Source organism: Opisthocomus hoazin, chromosome 7, assembly GCF_030867145.1.
Source record: "Opisthocomus hoazin isolate bOpiHoa1 chromosome 7, bOpiHoa1.hap1, whole genome shotgun sequence".
Classification (NCBI taxonomy): Eukaryota; Metazoa; Chordata; class Aves; order Opisthocomiformes; family Opisthocomidae; genus Opisthocomus; species Opisthocomus hoazin.
In genome coordinates this window covers 9,270,847-9,289,358 of record NC_134420.1, presented here as the reverse complement: position 1 = coordinate 9,289,358, position 18,512 = coordinate 9,270,847, and positions in this window count along the sequence as shown.

Sequence of the window (18,512 nt, the reverse complement as noted above, 5' to 3'; positions counted from 1 at the left end):
GAAACACTGGCACAGGTTGCCCAGAGAGGTGGTAGATGCCTCATCCCTGGAAACATTCAGGGTGAGGTGGGACAGGGCTCTGAGCAATCTGATCTAGTAGATGTCCCTGCTCATTGCAGGAGGGGTTGGACTAGATGACCTTTAAAGGTCCTTTCCAACCCAAACTATTCTATGATTCTGTGATTGATTTCCTTGCTTTGCTGCTAGCTTCCACCAGAAAAGCGTAGCCCATTCTGATGTTGTGAGGTTTGAACTTTGGATCATTTACAATAGCAGTGTTCATTCACCGTTATTTTGTTGAAGCAACGTAGAAAGACAAGGCTTAATTTGTGAAATGGGCCATCTGTTCCCATACAAACTGCATAACAGAATGCACAACTATTTCAATTAATATAGTAAACCATCTATTTCAATTAATATAGTAAACCATCTTTAACCAATATGCATGATTTTGTATATTTTTGACTGCAGAAGTTGTCATCATCCTTTGCTCCAATTATTCTTGATTTTACCTCCTTATCTTTTTATTTAAAGAAAAGGAATGACAACTTGTCTCACTGGGAGCAAAGTTTGCTCATAGATGGATCGGGAATAATTAGACCAAATGGTACCGCAAACTCCAACAGACAAGATATCTCCATTACAGAGAGTTACGTTGTCATTTCTTTGACCATCTTCCCATCAATCCATCCATCAACAAATTAAAGCTGGCTAAAGAGCCACTTATCTTGAGTGCTTTTTACCCTGATCGCTGTCAGTCTAGGTAAACAAACATTTTCCCTAGGCAGAGTTTACATATTTAACCATGTTTCAGGGGCTGTCCCCTTGCTACTCATACATCCAGCAAATAGCACGTGCTTTTGCTATGTTTCCTGACACCTCACCCGCACATTGCACCTTCTTTAAATGAGCCCTGCTCCCTCTGCCTCCCTTTGGTTCGTCTTTAAAGGTGGGATGACCAGGATAAAGTTGCATTAAAACCTGCAGACTGAAAAAAAGTCTAGAAATGAATTTTATTCCCTTAGGTTGGATAAGCCAGGTGTCCCATGCAGGATGCACATCAGTAATGGACCAAGTGTATGAAAGAAGTGAAAAATAAAAAGCAAATCTTTATCAGCAAGCCGGCTTTGAGGAATACGACAATGCTACTGCATCTGACTTTCGTAATTTAAACCATGATACCATAAATGACTTTAGGGCTTCATGATGCACATAAACAATGATATGAGCAGCATTATATTTCATATCTAATAAATATGTATGTACCAGTGAATACACTGTTAAAGATATTACTTTCTCCCTGTTATTTATTTTGCACTTAATTGATACATAGAGCAGCTCACACTCTGCCTGCTGCCTATCAGGCAGATGCAAAGGAATAGCAGTCTTAGTTATTAGTATTAATGTATGCGTAGTGCTTTTCAAAAGAGACTCATACACACACATGCGCGTAGAAGGAGTGACATTCCCCTCCTGCTGAAGCCAGTAGGCTGCGTACCATTGCTGTCAGTAGTGATGGGGACTGTTCTCAAAGCTAGCTACAGCTGAAGCAGAACATGTCTCAGAACAAACGCGCTGCTGTGGGCAAAGCTGGAGAGTCGTTAGGGAAGCATGAGAGGACTAACAACCTGATATTCCCTGCTGATCATTAAGGACAACCTGTCTTTCCCTCGCAAATACCTTGCAAACATGACAGCTCATTGGTGCTGGCCAAGGACTAGCACACTCAGCTTTCTCATTGTTGCTGCATGGTCAGGACCAGAGCCATGCGTGCACTCGGGCACTTTGCACCCCTGGTGTCTGGCCGCGCTGGGCAAGGCACAATTCCACGCACAGTGCTGAGGTCCCCCCTGCAGCACTGGTAAGCCGGGCATGGCCGTGTCTGCTGGCCTGCCAACTCCCATAAATCCTGCTGGCTGCCTCCTTCATGCCCCTCCACCTGATGTAGGAAGAGGTATGTTCTAGTAGCCACAAACCAAATGTGTCTCAGTTGTTAGATTTCCTTTACAATGAAGACAAGACATAAGAAAATGCTTTTGCAGTGGCAACATGTGTGTTGGATAATGCCGTACTGACATCAGTGGGAAACATTGGTCTAAGAAAAATAAGGATGCCTCCTCAAACAAGTTAAATCCACAAACACTGGTACAGCACTGACACTGCCTTATCCCCATATGATGCCAAAGCAGACCACAAACAGCATCTCCTCTCTTTTACCTGCAATATAGTTGAACATCTTACTGGTCACAGGCTTGTCTTTCTGGTGCAGGCAAAGCAGAAGCAAAGGAAGATTTGAGTTTCCAAACAATTCTTGTCCCAAGTGCAGAAACATCTCCTGACACTGCAACTCTGAAATGGCCATTCCAGATTTTGGACACTCCTGTTCACCTGCTTACTCCCCCTGTCCCATGGGTGCTCTCTCAGTGCAGAGAGGCTGTGCACCCCCTGATGATTTGTCAAAGGCAGGAGGTGGTACAGCTGTGCTGTAACAGCCATGACGGCTGGAGCTGCGGAAGAGGACAACTCAGCAATGGTGTCTTCCCCATGGACTGCAACAGAGCAGACCTGGGCAGTAAGTAGCATAACCTTTCCTTACGCCCATCTCTCTTCCTACTGCCTGTTCTTCTCAGGAGCTCAAGACAGGAGTTTGCTGTAACATGATGAGAAAAGGCTTGACTTTTCCACCCTGTTAATAGACACAAGAACTGAGAGTTGTCTTGCTTTCCTCTGCCAAAATAACTCACTTCTCCTGCCTGGACAAATAAAGGGGACCAGATGCAGGATTCATACTCCTAATATTTTAATCAAACCATACCGCTGATTTCTTTCCTCAAATACAGCCATAAAACTGGTGTAAACCTGTTTGAGTTCAGCAGTTGAACTGCAAGGCGCTCTGCTATCCCAGGAGCACCCACACCTCCCCTGCCTGATGCCTGATGCCCGCGGGATGCAGCATGTCCCTGCACCATGTCCCCTCATTGCATCCCCACGAGGCTGCGCACACGTGACATGACCTCACTTCTCCCACACACATGGCCATAAGCACAGGGGAGATAGAGTCAAATGTGCAGGGGTTCAGTGGTGCGGGAGGCAGAGCTCAAGGAGGAGGTGCAGTTTGGTCACCCCTCTCTCCAGCACTCATGGGGGACAGTGACAAAAGTCCCCACGCAGCCTGCTGTCCTGGGGCTGTTCCCTGGCACTTGCTGCCCTCATTCCAGAGCAGAGTCTGTGTCTCACTTTGCCCAGAGGAAAGCACTTCCCATTTCGAGGATCTTGGCAAGATACCTGAGGTGCCTCATCACATCCCGTGCATTTCAGTAATGAGATGCCACCTGGTGCTTGGCTCATGCTGCCCACCCGCTCATTAAATCTCAGCCACGTCTTCAGCACCAATATTCTTATTAAGCTCTTCAAACGCAAGCGTGGGTGACTTCTTGCTTGTCACTAAAGGGGCCCTCAGCAGAAGTCAAAGGTGGGTAAGATGGCTGAACCGATGTTGCAGGAGTGGCCTCCATCTTTTAGCGCTTGATTTCCTCATCTTAACTCTGCATAAACACTACTTCTTTGCATTCATTTATACTCAAGTTTAAGTGCCTGTGCAAATTATAGCACAGACAGCCAGAACAGAAATGAGGCATTTAAATGGTAAATAAACACTGCCTGTTCATGGTGGTGCTTTTATAAATAATATCCCTTTTTAAGCCTTATTCTCTGCCATACAGGAATGTCACTTTTCAGAACATCTGAACCCACAAACATCACACATCAATCTCTTTATATGCTTATTTAAAGAGCATATCAAACTATTTCCTCAAGCAATAGGACTAAATTATCCATGAATTCCAGATAACCATCCTTAACCCAGAAAATGTTAAGAGTTTTCTATAATAATAGTCCCAAACGTGGCAGCTGTAGTAGTTGGAGTACCTCTCTTAGGAATGGGCGAGCCATACATTTCTGGGAGCATACTCACCACTGAGCATGTTCTGTCTTTGTATCCCAGCTATTACACTCTCTGCTTCACACATTTCTCTGCCCTTGCAGTTGTGTAGCGTTTTTGCCGCCTCCTCTGTGCCGTGTTTCTCCTCTCAGGGTGGGAATTTTTGGTAAAGCCCTCCCCTAGCGCTAGAGAAGCTCTTGGCATGCAGGTGCTCAGAGAAGTGCTGATGGAGCAAAGCCATATCAAGTAGATAGCGGGGGGGGGGGGATATCTTGGTGCAACATGATTTCTCTGTCCCTCAGGGTGAGTAGGGAGATGAAAGTGCTCATCTTCATTATTTCTGCTTGTAACTTGCAGAAACCACTCATGATGGGCGGCTCCCACCCTTATCACTCCATTTAGTACCGCCATACATCCTGCTTATATATTTGGTCCTCTAGCAATTCCTGGTTGGCTTTTGTTGTTGTCCACTAAAATGCAAAGTAATAGAAAACCTTCCACTTTGCCTTCTACTTTAACTCCTGGGCTTCTTTCCATGAGCTCTGAATTTAAAGCCGTCTTCCTGATGTTTTTCATTGCAATGTTTACAATGTAGCCGTAAACGTCTATCAAATTCTACTTGGTAGGCTTGTAATAACTCCTGCCCACAACTATCTAACAGGGAGACAGTAAGGTTTGCACCTGAAACATTTTAGCGAGGATACAGGTTGTTCAAGTGCACATTCTCAGCTATTGAGTTGGGTGCCATTTCAAACAGCAGACCTCCATGGATAAATTCAGACTGACCTTAGGGAAATGTGTTTCTCACTCCTGGATTTTGGGCATAGGTAATAACTTCGTACAATCTATAGTGCTACATTTGCTCTGGAGTATATGCAGAACCTTCACTGCAGTCGGCAGGGATGGGTATGTGTTTATGGTATATGTGTAAGTGTGTAAGTAAGTCAAAATTTTCTTACTGTCCAGAGGCTACCGACTGCTAATCAGATGTGTAGCACAGTCATTTCCAACCTTTGCTTTCAAGGAATGAGTGGAAAGTGGGAACAGACTGTGGTGTTTGCTCCTTCCTGAGCTCCCAAAATGCACAGCCTGTTGAGAACTGTCCCAAGCTGGCTTTGATTTCCTCCTCACCCCATACTCTGTATTCATTAAAAATATGTGACAAGTTCGCAATGGCAAGACGATGCAAGTTTTTTGCTAACATGAAATAAGTCGTCAAGAACCAGTTTGTCCAAATTGCTGGTATAGTTGATAAGAGATTAGGGAGCTTTTTTGCTTTCCAGCCAGCAGGTCCCCGTGGTGGAGACAGCAGTGGCAGTGGGTGGCTCTGTGCTGTGGCAAAGCAGTTACTGACTTCAGCACAGACCCAAGCACCCACAGCACATCTCACGCTGATGACCACTCTTCTTGGCACAAATAGGAATGGACGTAGAAGCAGGAACACCTACTGACCCTGCTGAGGAATGCTTCTAAGCAGTCCTAGATGTGTTTGCAAGGTGACATAGAGAAACTGGTGTTGCTGTTGATCCTATAGATCCTGTCCCGTGGCTGCATAGCATTTGTCACCCTCCAAACCTGTCAACTTACCAAGCATTGTCTTCCTCCTAAATTTTAACAGACATGAGGGAAATGCAGATTGCCAGTTCTTTTCAGCATGACTGTATTTGGTCTTTCTTGTCTCAGAATACGGTGGTGGGATTTATTGTAGATTCAGATTTGCCGTCATATTGTAGGATGCAGAACTGAGAAAAAATTGAATACTGTGCAAAAAGGACTGAAGCAAAACACATGAGCGTTATACAGTCTCCTCCTAATGTGGTCTCTCAGAGTGGATAATAATATAAACATTCATCCATTAGAAAAAAACTACCCTTTACTGCCCCCCATTAAATACATTGGCAGTCCTATTAAAATACAAGTCAGATTTGTGTTTAATGATCTTGAAAGGAAAGTAATTGCTTGAGTATTACCATTCAAATGTTCTTACAGCAGCATATAATATTTACAGTCTAAGCGCCACTTCTGAGTGCTACGTGGCACTGGAGATTGCCCAGCCTCTTCAGAGAGACAGCCTGTGTAGCTGAGGTACAAAAATGATATGCTCTCTGAGCACTGTAAAGCCTATGAGAAACAACTAAGCAACGGGCTGCATGATTCTTCAATTTTAATAAGCTCTTGAAAGAAAAAAAAATATTTCAAAACCCCTCCAATCCTGGAAAGGCGGGGCTTGAATGTCACAAATGCTTACTCAGGTGGTGAATTCTGGTATTACTCACAAGTCAAGCTCCTTGCTCTGTAGGCATCACGTGCCAGCATCAGGCACAAAGTCATACTGAGAACTGTGCTATTTTGCTCTACATTTTTAACCCCTGAGAGTGTTTTAGTCAGTGAAAACATCATAGATGATTTGTATTCAACTATTACATATGTTTTTGTGGGAATATCCTCAAATCGAAGCTCATTTTGATGAAGGAAGAGGGGAACGTGAAAGTAAAGAGGAAACAAAAACATTTTTATTGTGTTTATTTATACAAGTCTATCAAGAGTAAGAAGGTAGAGTATTTCATAAAGCATGTGGCAAGAGTGCCACACAGAATATCAGAACTTTTCCAGCAGGAAAGTGTGAGTTCCAGGTCTTCTTTCCTTCTCTCATCTGTCTTGTCTATCAAGGTCTTGGTCCCCGATACTTCAAGAGTGATGGCAAACTCCTGAGTTTGGCGTCAGTGCTGCATGGCCACCCCACCAGTGACTGGCAGTAGCAGGCTCTGGACTGTAAAACTGCTCAGCAAGGTCTGCCCCTTGCTCTGTGCTTCTACAGGGTGTAGTGTGGGGAGGCCACAGTCACTGACGAGACTCCTGCGCCCACCCATAAACAAGATAAATTAAAAAATACTAACAAACTCAAAATGTCTAGGGCATTGCATTTTGTTGGACACGTTTGTTCTGAGAATGACAACCCTGCCATAGGGAATTAGCTTTTACAGCCTTGGATGCCACTGTCAGATGCCACCCCAAGCAGGGAGGGCAGCAAGGCTGTGATTTGAAAGGAGCTGGATGAGACACAGTAAAGCACCAACATGTACTGATCAAACCAGAGCCACGGGCCAAATACCAGTGCTGGAATTTGGGAGGGTCTATCATCACTTTATTGGTTGTAATGGTTGACTTTTCTGTAAGGGAGAAAATTATATAGTTTACCTTCTTTGTATACACTTAACTGACAAACTGTTTCCTCTATCAGGAGGTGTTATTCCTTGCAGAGTGTGGTCTTGCTTATAACCCTTTCTCCATCTCAGCCAGTTGTGAAGTGGTGGCTGAAACAGTCCAGACATGGTGATCTTTGTTCTCTTTTACACTGAGACTTTCTTAGATCACTCGCATGACAGAGAAGACCTGTAAAGCAGGTACAAAGGTAGTTCATATTCCTGCTAAATCCCTGGGTGTAAAAATCAAGACCATGCACGCCCATGGCAGTTGAGCCACGTGCCACGCAGAAGCAGTTTTGCAAGCCAATTTACTGACCTAGGAACTGAAAATCAGCACCCAAGTCTGCCCCACTTCACTCTGCAGATTGGTACATCTTTGGATCAAGATGCTCGAGAAGCCCAAAACACTAATAGTGTTTTCTCTGGATTCTCTTCAGTCTTTCATCAGTGAACTGAAAAATGTGACTGTGCTGAGAGATCTGGCGTTCCTCATTACTGCTTTCTGATTCCCTAATTAGTGTGGTTTAAATTTCAAGCTGGAACAGATCAGGTACAATCAACAATCTCAGAAAAAAAATGCACCTATGCAATTTTAATGTGACTCGCCTCAATTTTAGGCCAACGAAACAATATGTCTGGATGACACAAGACATTCCTCTTGAGAACCTGAACAAAGCTCTTGCGTTATTACTGCAGTTGGAACTGGGTGTTATTCAGGCTTGATGACCAACTGGTGGTGCTAATGCTTCATTGGATGGGAGGTGAAGGAGGGTTCATTACCTCTCACTAAATATGTACATGCATTACACAAACCTCTGCAAATTACAAAGCAGCTTTCACCAGCCTTGCAATTAAAGGATCCAGCTTGAGTTTAAAAAGACACTCACAGGAAACAGTTACACACATATATTCCGAAATTTCATATGGCAGCACTTTAATCATGAGAGTTTTGAGGAACAGCCACTTGCCTAGGACACTTGACATTCAGTCCTTAGTCCTTACATTAAGGTTGTGTGTGATATTTTTGCACCTGTAATACAATGTTTATCGCCTGGGAGGGGGATTAGATACTAACTTGTCTGCAGAGGACGGTGAAGCAGTAAAGAACCAAGCAAGCCAAGCCTGGGTTTGAGGGATAGTTAGCCACAGTCAGAGCCAACCAGCCAGCCTGGTAAACCACAGTCAGAGCGTTAGTGCGTGGGGAAGGTTCTGAAGTCAAACGTCACGCCGTGTTTCAGGCAGCACAGTCATTGACTGCAACAGAAATAGACTCCAAGGACTGCAGGAGTGTGAAAAAAACCCAAACCCTGTTACTTTCACTTATTCCATCAAGTGATACTCCTTTTAAAAAAGCTGATGTACCATCTTTCTTATTTGGTGGAGGCTGTTTACACTCTTAGAGGTTTGTATTTGGTGGCATTTTACACTCTGTCCCCTAGGTGTTGCACTGAAAGTCACCTGTAACAACCAGGTCAATGACAAGTTTTGCAAGGGATTTTCCGGTTGCCCAGAGAGGAGGCAGGAGGAACTGAGTAATTTTGACTTTTGCACCATGTAGACTGTGAGAGGAAAACCCCTTTTCACACCAGCTCTGACCTGTGAGGACACTTTCTTGGAGAGGCTAAACATGAACTACTGAGAGTAATGGTGAGGAGTGGAAGAGGGGACCCATAGTGTGATAAGGTAGTAGATGATTTGCGACGTATCAGATGATGACAGCTGTCTTCCTAGCATCACGGTTGCCGTTGTGTTTCTTTATTCCCTGAAATCATCTTCCTCTGACAGCTGTTAAATCTCAGGAGGAGTGAGGTAGCCCTGGGTCCAGCAGGAGTGGTGGGTGAGGGGACACCTACGCTGCCCGCTACTCGCACCACACTCCCATCCCATGCACAGTATTTGGTGTGGTGAGAGTCTGGAAGCTATTCACCCCTGACATTTCCAGTGAAATAGCTAGAAAACATTGTGCCTCAGCTGGCCTTTTTCCACGTGTCCTTCTGTGATCATAGTTTCAATACTACGAAAAAACCTATTGGGATACTTTGACCATTAATGTCAAATTTCTCCCTTAGATGAGCACTACCTCATCTTTTTGTAGCAGTAAAGTGATGACCGTTTTCTGGAGATCAGGGGATAAGTGCACTCTGTGACACCTCATCTCATAAAATACTGCCATACAAATTCTTGGTTTCCTCTGGAGTAAAATACCTGCAGGTACTGTGCCAGCAGCCTAGAGCCGTCACTCTCAGATAGAAAGCATCTCAGGGTCTGCTGTGTTCAGTTCCTCAATTTCAGCGGTTGCCTAGACGCAAAATCCTCTCCCTCATGTAACAGAAAACACGACACATCCCAGACCAGGGGTTCCTGTAAGGTCAAGCTCATGAAGGTCTACTTCTCCTCCTCCCCGTAGGAAGAGCCAGTGCAGCTGTCCCACTAGCAAAGGCAGTCAAAGCAAAGAAGGAGCTGAACTTCATCTGCTGGCATTCACTGGCCAGGGTATCAAATTAAGCTGTCAAAGGCAATTGTGAGTCTTCCTTCTGCCCTTCCTTCTGAAGGGGGCCTGACAACGTGTAGTTCTCATCAGTCCCTGGTTTTGTTTTTTTCCTCCTTTCCCAACAACCTGATTTTTCTACTCCAAAGCCTTTCCTAGTGGTTTTCTGTATTTCCCTTTTATGGACAGTCCCACTTCTTCTTTCCTCTCCCCACGCACGCTTCTCTCCGAGGGAGCAGCCCTGACAATGGCTCTCTGCTTGGGATAATCTCCGGGCAAGGCACAAGCTCCATTGTTTTCTTTCCTTTCTGGCTCGTCCTGCTTGTTTCCCATACTCAGGCATATTAATATTCCAGCACTGATTTTCATTGTTTATCTTTTGTTGGAGAACATTTGCCTTCTGTCTCATTTAGAAAAAAGTGATATCAGTGCCAGGTTTTTAACAGAATGAAGGCTTCTTCTCTGTTTTTGTTGGAGCCACTTTAAAGCTCGGCTACTTTGGATTGCAGGATATGCAAACCCCAAGAGGCACAAACATGTTGGGTGTGCAAGTCAGATAATTGCATATACAAATGTCCAGTTAAACGCATGTCTGGTGATCTGCATTCCTAAATGCACGATGGCTGTATACCATCACGTCAAATTGGAGCTGCATCACAGGGAAGGTGCAATGTGAGTTTTACGGCCGCTGCACAGCAGCGCAGGGCAGAGGAGACGGTGCACTGACAAATGTGTCCTGCATTTCTGCATGCAGTCCTTGCCTTCTGACATTCGCAGATTTGTCCCTTAATCTCTGTGGTGCAGGATTTGCTGTCAAGAAACGTTGTCTGGGATGAGCTGTTGGGATTCAGATTATCAACTAAACATTAATTATTCTTCTGACTAAGCCCTCAACAGCTAGGCTAGATAATACAGATGTAAAGAAAGAAATGAGTATGACTCATGTTCACTACTTGAAAACTAGAATGAATCATGCTGTAGGAGCAAAATCATATACCATAAGCATAAGAGAGCCAGATCCTCAGCTGGGGCTGGGCTGTGTAATGCCACATACACCAAAAGACGCTTTCCCCGGTCTAAGTCCCCAGACTGCTTTGTTTATTCTGAGCACCCAGAGAGCAATTCCAGATAATGACAAGATCAGTCAGGTTGTGCTGAGGAAAGCTGAAGCTGGAATAACAAATAAGATCTGTTAATCTTTTGCAGTGGAAAACTATTTTATTTTTAATCATGCTTATGCAAGAAACTGCTCAGACAGACAGAAGTAGTATAGGCCCTTGGAGAAGCTGTAAGGAGTGCCTACCCACTCACCAGGAAAAGTATCAATACAAAAAGCATCAGAGCTTTTTGAAACAACAGCAAGCACACCTATCCTTGTAGCTATAAGTGAGAGGACCCAGGTCTTCAGTTTGGGCAACTCGGGGCAGCACAACTGACCTCAACATGGCTTTATATTTGTATCCTTGTGTTCCATCTGTGGTAGACATGGCATCGTGCTTAATTTCATCGTAGTGTTTTCTTTGTATTCAAATGGGCTAGAGGTCAAGTATTTACATTTCAGTATACACAACTAAATGCTTTTAAACTCAAGTCTGGGTTTTAAAATCTCAGAATAGAGCCATAAAGAGCTAATGAGAAGAATAAAAATCAGATAGTTAAAAATGATGTAAGGTAGAGTCTTAATTTTTTATTATTAAATTCACAGCATATTAAATATTAAGTATTCATAAACTTTGTTTTGTGCAGTGATAAATTCATAATATCTACATAGACATGTTCTTTTACAACAGGGAAGCTAAGAAACATAGTACCAGAGGACCTTGTGTTGACAACTGAAACTATTAGAATAGACTCCTTAATCTTCAATCATAAAAAGTAGATAATGTTATTTCTTATTACTATTAAATGCAGAGTGCCTTACTAGGAAACGTATATGTCATTACTAAAAATAACTACCAGAGTATGTTTTGCACAAGGAAGAAAAAGATGTTAGCAAATTATATCTTGAGATAAACTCTCTGAAATGTTCTCTGCTAATCTCTACCGTATAAAAATTGCTTCTCAACTTACTCTTCTGTTAGCCCATAACAGGTTGCATAAGGCTCATGTCCAAGGACAGAAACAGTTATGCTTTAACATGGTATGTTGTACTTTTGGGGATAGTTACCAGTTGCTAATGCCCCCCAAATGCAAACTGCTGTATATGCTTTCTGTGTTACTGAAAAATGTCTGCCGACCTCTGCTTGGGCAAGGGATGACAGACTTTGTGTTGTCCTTCTTGTCTATAAACAGCGAACAATGCTTCCTTGATTAAAACCAGGGGGTTTTAGTAACTTTTGTTGAGGATTTAACAACATTTTTCATTCACATTTCCTGTGGTTCATAAATACGTGGAGGTGGGGGTAACTTCCAGGCCAGTCTCCTCAAAGACTAATTCCTTGTCTGCAAAACAGGCCTTAGAGATGCATTTCAGAATGAAACGTAGCCTAAACGAAGGAATTCTGGTTTTAAGTATTTATACATGACCCAGACAGCAGACCCATCCACTGGCTACGGGTATATCTACCATTGCATAGGAGCGGTCTTTGAAGACAGGAGTCTGCAGGAGCCCCTTCACTGGGAAGGTCATGCAGCTGGTAAGGAGCGGTTTCAAGCACCTCACACCCACGATCAACCCTCTTCCAGAAACGGGTAGGACAAAACATTAATTTCCATGAGCACAAAATTTTTGAGTCATGGTACTTTAAATATTTTTTTTCCAAACTCGCAGTCAAAGGAGAGATTTGTATGGACTGTTTTGAATGGACAAACCAAAAGAAGTTACCTTTGGACACATTTTAGCCCTCAAAACCTATGCAGTGTCTTCTGTGTGTGTCTTCTCAGCTTGCCAGCCCCTGACCCCACATGTTGCCCGGCCGGGGCTGGCACTGGCTCCTCTGTGGTGCTGCTGCAGGGACCAGAGCTCATCCATCTACACCCCAGGAGTACACCATGGGTCTCGTGCAACTGCTGCCCCAGTTTTTTTTCTTGTGATCCTGAACCAGAGGCTTGGGTAAGGACGCACTGGAGCAACACGTGCTCTCATTGTCCGTTTTTAACGGGCGTACGGTCTGCCCCGGCCAGCTGATGGGAACTAGGACATGCAGAGGAGTGCGTCCTTCTCACTCAGCTGCTGCGACGGCCTCGGAGCCAGCTGGAGTGTTGAGGAGCCGAGCAGCTCCCTGCCAGCCTGGCTCCCGGGGCCAGCTTTAGGCGCAGGTGAAGTCAGCAGTTGCCTGGAGAGGCAGGCTGGTGGAGGCAGCAGAACCGCAGCCGCGAGAGGACGAGTCGTGCCCCAGGGTGCAGCAGCAGCTGCTGCTCCCTGACAGGCTTCCCTGGGCCCCGTGCTCCCCTGCGGCACAGCCCCTTCCCCTCTTTCTTCCCCGTTACGGGGGATCTGGCTGCCTGCCCACAGCCCTGCCCTTGCTCTGCCTTGCCCGGTGCTGCCTCTCACTCGGGGCTGGCCTCGCCACCGGGACCCGCATCTCATACTCTCCCTTAGAGCCACAGCAGGGACAGCAGGGACCATGGTCACCTCCTCTTTGGTGTCTGGCTTCCTCCTTATGGAAAAGAGGCTTCTGCCTCCCAAAAAGCATTCCCAGAGGTATGCCGTGAGCCCAAGGGAAACCTGACTGTGCTTCATTGGATGCAAAGCCTAAAACCAGAGGGAGAGCAAAGGTGGTGGGGAGGAAGGCTGGGCTCTCCTTCCTGCTTCAAGAAGTCCTTTCAGAGGCTCTGCGTTCACTCTCGCGCAGGGAGGATGTTCAGTGGTGAAAACTCCTCCCCACTCATGCAGCCAGGCCAGGCTCTGTGGGTGCTGCTTTGGGAAGGTGAACACAGGGTGGTTGGCACGTCCCATCGCCATGCTCAGCTCCTCCGAGCCCTGCACTGTATCGCAGATAGCTTCTGCCAAAAACCACCTGCAAGAGGCTGCCAGGCATCAATCCCTCTCTTAAGTGCTTCATAACCTGCTCTCAGCCACACAGATGGAGAGCAGTGAGGGGCCGATGCCATTCTCCATGTGCCAGCCAGGAGGCACTGCTTTTTCTGTTATATTAAAGAATAGGGAGGAAACATCCCTAAGCAAGAACATCAGTGTCCCCACCTTCCAGGTGGGCATCACTGACATGTCAAGATTGCAAAACACACTGCGGGCACACCCCAGTTGATGGGCAGCCTGGCTTCAGGTCCCCAGTGACCTGGGGGCACAGCTCCTAAAACAGATGAGCCTGACCACGCGGGCATCCCAGCAGACAAGCTGAACTTCAGCTACAGATAAGCAGTGCTGTCGGAAAGTGCCTTCTTAAAATGCTGTGCTTCTTGGGACACCTAGAGAAGGCATAAAAAAAGGTCTTCAACTGATAGGCATTAGTGGCAGGTAAGGCAAATGAGTTATCTGAGAAGCTAATGGGGTTCAAGTGGGATAACCCCAGGCTGACAGTGGCAGATACCATCGATGAGACACCTGGTCAGGAATACCTCTACTGCGCAGCACGGGTGTTATTGGCTCCGCACGATGCAGGATAGCAGGATTAGTGGAGACCTCCACCTGGCCGAATTTAGGGTAAGCTCCTCAGCATTTAGTCCCAGGGTAGTTTAAATAGTTTTCTGCTTAAGGGATTGGCTCTGAAAATCCGTCTCTTAAGCACTTAAGTACAGGTCGGCTTGCTGGCAGCGACCGGCCTCATTTGGGCTGCGCGTTCCCGAAGGCGATGCTCAGCAGAGGGCTGGGAGCTCCAATGTGTGCTACCTGCGGGGACAACCTCCACGTCACTCCTTTTGAGCTGCTTCGAGATCGCTGCCAGTCGCCGCGCTGCCTCCTCCGCAGCGAGCTGGGGTCAGGCTGTGCCAGGCTGCCGTCCGCAGCGCAGACAACCGTGCCGAAACACAGACGGAGAGGGGCTGCGCTTCTGCGGGGAGCAAGGCTGCTCCTCTCCGCTGTCTCCCAGAAGGGCTGCTGCCGAATTATACCTTCCCAATGCTTCATCAAGCAGCTCTGTAGCTTTATTTTTTTTCCCCATTTCATTGTGATTTTTCCACTGGTCCAGATTTCTGTGATGCACTTACAAGATGCTTTGTCATTATGTTCATTTTCATTATAAACCTGCTCTAGCTGGACCTCTCCAAAGGAGCTAAAGTGTATAGGCAACAAGCTTTTCATTTGTATACTTGGGAGTCTTTTGGTCAAGTAAAGCTGCTGTATGTAAACGTCGCATTCACTGCATAACAATTGGAGTGAAGTTTTTATGCACAGGGCTTTTTATTTTCCAATCAGCAGCCGAGTTGGGACTTTTGGGGTAAACTGGTAGCTCTGGGCAGCTTTGAAGCATCACAAGTGGAGGGTTTTGTCTCCAGAAGATTTACTAGCAGCGATCTTTTCTTCAACCGTTTTATTAGCCTCCTTTTACATATGTATAGCGGTGAGGGGAAAAAACCTGTTGTTGGTGAAGTACAGAGCCTATTTCCCCTGCGGTATTCACACAAAAAAATTGTGTGAAAAATTGTTGCCCAGGGCGCCCCCAAATCCTGAAATTTAGCTTAACACTGTGAGATTTTCAAACCCTTCAAGCCTTCTCCACCCCCACCCCCCCCGCTTTTAAAGGTTGAAGCTGGGGTAACAAATTCAGTGGCGAGAATGGACGCCCTGCCCTTGGCTTCAGCCGGCACCACCAGAATAAATCTGGGCCCCCCAGCCGAAGTGCTGAGAAGTTTTCACCCGCTTAACACGGGTTTTATAATTTTAATTCGCAAGTTCTTGTTGAATTGAGCCCTGTTGCGTGGACAAATTGGACAAGAAAAGTTTAAATGTTACCACTTTGGCTTCTCCTCAAGTGGTGCTGAGCACAGATGTTTGCGGGGGCCATCATGTCCCTATAAGAATGGGGGCTTTGTGTGCATAACCTTACAAAGGGCAGAATAGCCCTGCTTTTCTGCCAGCCACGGGATCATCCTATCTTTATGTGTTGATTTATTAGGCCAGGGATGAATGAAACCGTAATTAATATTACTGAAGCATTAGAGTCTATTTAATTTAAATGCCACTGAATATTTCACTTTCAGTTGGGAGTGACAATGTGTTCGGGACTGTTGGTGAAAGCCTCAGCCATCTGTTACCCTTACTAAGAAGGGAAGACAAGAGAGACACAGGGAGACAGAGAGCATTGAGCTTTGTGGCTTTTCCAAGCCTCCAGGATCATCATTCAACTCAAGGGCAGCCAAGAAACATTCCTGCGCACTGGACCCTTGGTGCATAGGGGAAAGACCTGAACGGGTGTAGGGGCAACGCGTCTCCCCGAAGGATGGAGAGAGAGGGAGAAAGATGGAGATTTACATTACATACAGAAGTACATACCTACACACAAGTATATGCGAGGGTGTGCATCGACATCAAGCGCCACGGCAGTAGAAGGAGGGTAGAGCAGGAAACTGGCCAACTTGCAGATGGTCTAGAAATATTTTCAAAAGGTGGGAGGGAGGAAAGGGTCAAGGTAAGGTTTGAATGTTGGTTTTAATTAGCTTAAGGAGTGAGGTTCTGGTCCAGCTCCACCACAGCAAACCTCCAGGCTTTGATTTGATGGGCATCACGACTTTGGGAGCACTAGACGTTCCCTGTGAGCTGCTGCTGTGCCATGGTCTCCGCCAAGCTAAAATGAAAAAACGAGGGGAAAAAAGAAAGGGCGGTGGCGTAGGCAGCAGCCTTAGTCCCTGAGAAACGCTGTGCAGCACCAAATGAGCGGCCGGTGGAGCATCGCCTTTGCTCCTGTGGCGATAGGGAGGACGTGGTGGGTCCCCGGGCGGAGCGAGGTGCTGGGGATGCGGGCGGGAGGAGCATGCTGGCGCCGGGGCCGTACGCGGGAAAGGGCAGGGCAGGCGTCTGTGTGAGACCACGGGTGGGAGGCTCCATCGTCCGTGGGATGGTAATTAGCACAGTGGGTCTTCTTATAATTGGGATCATTTGTTCTCCCAGTTTTTCTCCTGCGAACGGATTTCGTGCCAGAGGGAAACAGTGTGACTCACACCTTGCCATGCCAATTAGCTGATAAACATCAAATGTAAACAAAGATGGCCTAATTAAGACTAGTAGCCCAACCTCTACATGCATCTTGTCAAAATCCCACCAGCCTTTCGCATCCAGAGCTATTTTCTTGTTTGCTGGGACTAAATTAGCAGCTTTGCACAAGAACCACTTCTCTTTGAGAGAAGCTCACAGCAGGTAATGAGGAAAACCGGCCGCAGGAGCGGTGTCACCCCCTCCGTCTCAGCGGGGACAGACGGGGCGAGCGCTGCCTCCAAGCCCCACGCCGGGGCTGAGGGCAGGGATTTGTCCGCCACTGGGTCATGATGCGGGCTGGTGACTGACCCAGCAGCCACGTCTGGGGGTATTTGCTCAATTTGTCTTCCCAAACGCTGCTGTCTGCACGCAAAATCTGTAATGTGTGTGTCTCCTGCTGCTCTCACCTGCTGTGAAAATTCATCAGTCAGAGCCCACCGCTTACGGCGGGCCCGTCCCCCGGCTCGCAGCCCGGGGAGTTATTTGCACTTTGGAGAGGAGGTGTACGACAGCGACACATCCGAGCGGCAGCGTTTCACACCCACTTCGCACCGGAGCGAAGGATCACACAGGTGAGCTGTGGCAGGGAAACAAGCCCATGGAGGAAATTTTATTCCAGGAGGTATCCTAATGAAATCCGTAGGATTGTTTCATGGCAGTAAAAAAAAAAAAAAAAGAAAGGCCAGGAAGGAATCTCAGTGGGTCGTCTGGACCACCCTCTGCCCCTAGACAAGATCCCCTGGGTCCCTGCGGCTTCCATCACTCACCCCAGCAGCCTGTGCTGGTGTCACTTTGGCCTTACTGTCAGGGAAGACTTGCTTCAGGTTTGAGCTGAATCTCTTTGCTGCACACTAGGCACATTTGCCTACCTAGGATGAACACAGAGTTCAAGTCCTTCTCTTCCCCTTTGTGACCATCTTTAACATACTTGAAGGTTGTCATAATCTCTTCCTCCCCAGCACCTTCTACTCTTTTAAGCTCAGCAACCCCAGCGGCTACTGTCTTGCTGCCACTGTGGTTTTGCAGCATCTCTTACCCTACCTTCATCTGAACTACATTGCCCGAGAAAACCTCTGGTAAAGTGCTGCCTTCCTCAGGTGAGAAAAACCTGGAGGCAGGGGTAAGTCCACCACTTCTGCCTGTGTGGCAGGACTTCCCCTGTCATAGGAAATAACTGGAGTGGTTTAACACAGTTTGTTCTTGACAAATCCTGTCGGTACCTACCCCTCTGGGTATCTGCAAGTGGTTGTACGATTATTTGCTCCAGCACTTTCCTGGGGTTGAAGTTTGGTTGCTTTGTCTAAAACTCACCAGTGCCTCTTCTCCCAGTGTAAAGGTCCTCTACAATCCCTCGGTGAAAACCACTGATGTCTCTGAGCACACTTTGGGTCCTCTGCTAACCATCGCAGGCAGCTGGGGAATAACCTCTCACACCATGTCAGTGAGAGCGATAAAACACTGTTGATACTCCCCTGCTGCCCACAGAAGATTACAGCAAATAACTCTGACAAGTTACCTGTTCTGGTTTAGTCTGGTTGAACCGACGTCTCGTTCATCCACACATGAGAAAGGGACCTACAGCTTTGAGAGGGGGTAGCAATTAGTTACGCCTCGCACTCGCTGTTGGGTACCCATCTTCCTTACTGCCAGTTACGGAGTTGATGTCAGCGTCTCTGTAAATGACAAGGCTCATTGAAAGGAAGGATGAGGGAATGCAGGAAAGGCAGACATGGTGCAATTGCAAAGGGTGGCCAGTCACAGCCGGTGCCAGTGGTGTTTCCCTCCCGA